The sequence below is a fragment of the Pinus tabuliformis genome, chromosome X, assembly GCF_031772625.1.
Source record: "Pinus tabuliformis cultivar Carrire ecotype Pingquan chromosome X, CPIR1, whole genome shotgun sequence".
NCBI classification, from domain to species: Eukaryota; Viridiplantae; Streptophyta; class Pinopsida; order Pinales; family Pinaceae; genus Pinus; species Pinus tabuliformis.
The window spans coordinates 1,093,155,226-1,093,161,267 of NC_142308.1; positions in this window are offsets into that span (position 1 = coordinate 1,093,155,226).

A 6,042-nucleotide genomic window follows, 5' to 3' on the forward strand; every position below is an offset into this window, starting at 1 on the left:
AATGTTGGATTTATTTCATGTAGAAGAAGGACCAAACTTTCACAAAGTTTTGTGAGTTCAAAGCTTTGGTCGAGAAAGAGTCAGGGAAGAAGATCAAGGCCTTGAGAAGCAACAACGGTGGAGAATATGTCTCTCAAGAGTTTAAGGACTTTTGTGCAGCGGAAGGAATTAAACGAGAGTTGACGACACCTCATAACCCACAGTAGAATGGGGTGGCCGAGAGGAAGAACAAAACTATTGTAGGGGCAACATGGGCAATGCTGCATGACCAAGGCCTACCACTTCACTTGTGGGCTGAAGCATGCAACACAACGGTCTATTTGCATAATAGAAGCCCGCATCGCATACTTGGGATGAAGACACCAGAGGAAGATTTTTCCGGTAAGAGACCAGATGTGGGTCACTTCAAGATCTTTGGCTCATCGGTATATTTCCATGTGACAAAGGATGCATGGAAGAAACTTGAGCCGACAACAGAGTTGGGGATATTTGTGGGGTACATTGATACACCTCACAACTATTGGGTGTACTTGCCTACCAGTCGGAGGACAATGGTTCGCAGAGATCTCAAGTTTGATGAGCAGAAGGCCATGTGAGTTTCCCTTGAGAGGGAGCTCCAACTACAGGCTGTGGAGGAATTGTTGGTTCCTAAGGAGGAGGAGCCTCAGACTGATGCGGAGCAGCCGCATGCAGAGGTTCCAGGAGTGGAGACATCCACTCAAGCATAGTCTTCCAAAGATGGATGGAAGCACACAAGAGAAGCTGACAGATTGTTGGAGGATGCGAGAGAGAATGTGGGAGCACTATCTTCTTAGCGCAGACAAAGGAGGTCACTTGAGAGGTACACTGGATTTATGGCCCTTGCTGGGGAATGTGTTGAGACCAAGCCATCTTCCTTTGAGGAAGCAGTGCAGTAGCCGATTTGGGTTGATGCTATGGTGGAGGAGTATGACTCCATATTTCGTAACAGTGTTTGGGATGTGGTTTCGAGACCAGAGAACAAGTTAGTTGTGAGTTCCCATTGGCTTTACAAGGTAAAGCAAGCTGTTGATGGTAGTGTGGAGAAGCATAAGGCAAGATTTGTTGCCCGTGGCTTTTCACAAGTCGAGGGAGTGAAGCTACAGGGCTTCACTGATGTAGATTGGGCAGGGAGTCCATCAGATCGGAAGAGCACATTAGGAGGGATTTTCAACCTTGGGTCAACGACAGTTTCTTGGTACAACAGGAAACAGAGGTCGGTTGCACTCAGCTCGACAGAGGCAGAATACATGGCTACAAGTCAGGCAGCATGTGAGGCCATCTGGATGCAGAAAATCCTAGTTGGTTTGTTTGATCAGAGGATGGATCCAACTGTGATCTATTGTGATAATCAGAGTTGTATCAAACTCTCTGAGAATCTAGTATTTCATGATAGGTCCAAGCACATCGACATTCGGTATCATCATCTTAGAGACTGTGTAGCGAGGAGGATCATGTTGCTACAGTATATTTCGACAGAGGAGCAAGATGCTGACATTTTGACAAAGGCATTTTCAAAGTGTAAATTCGAGTTCCATAGAGACAGGATCGGGGTGGCAGATAATCCCTTTCTTGTTGAGAGGGAGTGTTGAAACATGGCAACAAGAATATTCCAATTTAATTTGTCTTTGAATTAAATTGTGAATTAAAATTGAATTTAGTCTTAACAACTACTTGGAAATAATTAATTAATTTATTTTAAATTAATTAGTTGGAGAAATTCAAGTTAGAAGTCTTTTTGAAGTCATGCAAGAGTTATCCCTTAAATTAAGGAGATAAGATTGAGTTATATTTGAGTTGTAATTAGTTAACTTAGTTTACCGAGTTAAGTCCAGTTAAATTAGTTCCAAACTGTCTGAGGAACTAATAGTGAGTTAACAGTTAGTTGATGCATTAATGCACTCAACTAGTGTTACTCCAGTTAACTGAAGATTCCCTCATCAGAAACTCATGCATGTCTATTCTGAGAAAGACCCAATTGAGATTAATGTTCAAGGACAATGTACTATCAGTTGCATGTGTTTTCTCATGGAGAAAACTCATGCATGCAGTGAAGGATTCATCCTTGAGGATTGCGCAGTTTTGAAAGTTTGTGTTTCCACTTGGTAATAGGCTAATCATCCACAAGGAACAACGCAAGGAAATAGGAGCTTGGAGGGCAGAGAGGAAGGCTGGAGAGAAGCCAAGATTGCCTGTGAGCATCTGTGAAGATTGTACTGAGAGCTGGCTAGCTGTGAGAGCTAAGGCTTTGTATAATTCCTATGTATTTCCACCATGTATGATAATACAATAGTTTAGGGTTTTTATCTGAGACTTTCCCCAAAGTATTTTCATGTGTATTGTGCCATTGATTTCTCTTCTTCTAGTTATATTGTTCGACTCGATCTTTAAGCTTCCGCAAATTGATAGTAAAAGTAGGTTATAGTACTCTGCTTTGATTTATATTGCATTATCGGGTTAACTTATCACAATTTTTCCACAAAAACTAGTCCAAGAAGCAATTGGACACCTTTGCTAGAGTCATCGGTGAAATGGTGAGTGAAGAAATGATAAAAACCCTTCTGAATGGATGAGGAGATCCTCCTGAGTGGCTAGATAAAAATGGAATTTATACAACCATGATAGATGATAAGGCATATGGGGATCCCCTTCAACATTGATGCATCGATAAAAAATATGTAGAACAAAGTTTTAACTAAATTGAAGGAAAATCTAAAAATGGTTCTTCAATTATATCCCTTTATTAGGGAAACTGCAATATAATCGATATTTTTTTTTTGTAATAAGGCATGCACTATTCCTCTTTATTTTCCAATTGATTCAACTTCTAGGTGATTGGAGTAAATTCTTTGAAACATCCTATGGGAAAAACAAGGAGAGAAGAGCTCCCTTTAGTTCCTTGAGAAACATACCCTCCTCGAATAGCAAGGAGGGCTTGGGACATTACAATGCAGATTGCAATTATAGTTGAAGCAAAATAGATTGTAAGATCCATGTGGGATAATGTACCATGGTAGGGTCTTGTATGACATCATATTGGAATCACTAAATATATTGCAAGCTTAAATAACGATTTTGGTGTATGGGTCATTATTGGTAGAGTAGAAGCTTTCAAAATTTGAGGTCCGAGATGCTCAAAAGGATATGGTGACCATGGTAGCGAATCCTAAAGGAGCTTCACAAGGATTTCAATGGGCCTCACGATGCTTGGCTTTAGCTTCAAGGTCCCTAGATATTTGGAAGATAAGCCTAGTCCCATTATTTTCATGTGAGCCATTTTGCACATATGCTTAATGCAATGGACAAACAAGCTTTCACGACATTACCCAAAATCATTTTTAAAACCCATTTTTGCAAAATGAGATTGGATGTGCAAGAGCCCATCTAAAAGAACTAGAAGTGTTCATATGAGAAACCCCTTTTTGACTATAACGAAAGTGCTTTATGATAGGACTCACCCAAACTTTTCCTTGGTAGATAAACTCAATAAAAGGGTAGTTAATGATCATAAATCTAGATGGGTCAGGAGATTTCAAAGCCTTTGGAAAGAACAAGCTCATTCAAAACTAGTGTTTTGTTTTGGAATGGTTAGCCTTAAGTATTAACTTTAAAGGTAAGGGTAGGATCTGACATATAGTCTTTATAGATTGTTGTTGTGTGATGGTAGAGACAATTAAGCATTTGTTGTGGTGTTGCAAGGTAACTCAGAGTTTTCAAGATTGCATTGTGGTCGAATATTATATTTTTTTCATTGTTGCTCTTTGATAAAGAGGGGTGGGGGATGGGCATGATATTTGGGGATAAGTAGATGATTAGGTAGTGGGAGGAATTATATAAAATACTAAAAGATTAACACATCTCCCTTTTGTGGTTAAGACATCATTGGACCACCTTCAATGGAACAAATATGTTTCACTTAGAGGAGGTTTTTATGTTTAAATTTGATTTGGAAATACTAAGTGTAGCTAGGATATTAGAAAATGCATTAATTCTCTTAAGTTGGAGCCAAAGATGGCATTCTTGTCCTTCTTGCTTATATGGGGTGCAAAGGGGGAAGGATCCCTACTTTGAGAAGCAATGTACAATTAAAGATATATTTCCTTTAATGCTTTAATGTAATATAAGATGAATTTGTTCAAAGGTAAAGATCCTAATTGATTGCCTATTTTTGTGCAAGAATTTGTGTTGAGGTTAATTCATAAAAAGGATTCCCCAAAACATGTCACTTGAATATTTTGGAGTGTAAATCTACTTAGATTGTCAATTCTGAGTAAATTCCATTTAAGTGTGTTTTGTGATATGTCTACAATTACTTTGGAAAGCACTATAAAAAAGAGGTGCAAAAATGTGCTTTGATAAAAATAATGAATAAAAAGTGGACAATAATGAATCTTTCTAATGGTTTATAGGAGGATATCAAGGACACTGAAAAGAGAATGGACAAAGAAGGAATATCAAGTCCATGTAGAAGAAAATCCATTCAACTTTGGAAAATTAATGGAACTTCAATATAATAAAGAAAGTAAATACCTCAAAGATCATACACAGGGGTTGATCATTGGGACCGGTCAAAATATCAAAGACAACATTTGAGGGAAAAAGCTCCCCCTTGTTTTTATAGAGGTGGCACTCCTATTTAAATTAAAGAAAATAAAGACAAAATGAAAATGGAGAATGCCTTAAATGAGACCAGGCTTTATATGAAATGAGAATTAACAATGACATAATACAACATTCACACAAGCATAAACAAAAGTTTCATATTTATCAGACATAAATTTCTAGCATTATAAAAAGTAAAGCATCACGCTTTTGGACAGATGAAAGAAATATGGGACATATTTGTAGAGAACTTTGAAGGATAATTGTATTTGGACTCATAGTAATGAAAGGAGTCACACACTTGCAATCTTAAGCTTAAAACTCAAAGTTAAAAGATCATGCTAGATATGAACTCTTGCTAGTGTTTTGTGGAACCTTTTTTTTTGTTAAATGTATGGATGTTTGAATTGAAGTTTATAATATTAAAACTAGGATGGGGCTTCCATGGACCACATAAATTTTCAATAAATTGCAATTAGGAATCGACATTAACATTCAAAAGACTTTAATGTGAGAAGGTTTAATGATTACTAATGGGAAGAAATAATGAGGAGATGAAAATACCAAAAGGGACAATTTACTTATAATGTTGGAAGAGACCTCTCTCATTTACTTGATGAAGTCTCTATTTATGCTTGGACTCACTTGAATAAAGCCTAACTGTTCCAACTATCTTTGAATTGTTGAAATCAATTAACCTTAAAACAATTTTGTGTATAGCACTTTCTAACCACCTTGTGATGAAGTCTCGTAAAGATGCTACGATGATTTCATGTCTTAGTTGGACATTGGAGAATTCTTCTTCAATTTCATCTAATTTGACACTTGGTGTGTCCCATTTTCTTGATCACCATTCTTGTTGGCGTAGTCAACTAACCATTTTTTAATATCTTATTTTGGAAAGTTTGTGGTTGTTTCGAAAGTCTTGGCACATAAAATATACATTTCATCTAACTTTTCTTTCATGCGTTCTTTTGAACCAATAGAAAAAATATGAGGTTTTTCAATCATTTTTTTTGGAGGGCCTTCGCCTTCTCCACCGCTAGCCTGTCATGTATTAATGCTTTTCTCTTGAGATATATCTCCTTGCTCTTGACTTCTAGAGATTGAAGGGCTCTTATGAGAATTACCTATGGAACTATGGTTAGTGCTTGTTGTAGGTTGTTCCCATTGTTTTTGTTTTTCATTTGTATAAATCAAAGTGTCACCTTGGAGAAGGTTGTCCTCGTATTCTTCTTCTCTTGAATTCTAATTGTCCCCAACTCCTCTTTCCAACTGCGTACTAAAAATTAAAGAATACTCAATAAAAATCATATGTGTGGAAACTATTCCATGTGGATCAATACCTTTGTAGGAGTCAAGTTGCCTCATTTTGAAAGTGTCAAAATATGAAGCAATTTCATCTAAGTAGATAATAGATTT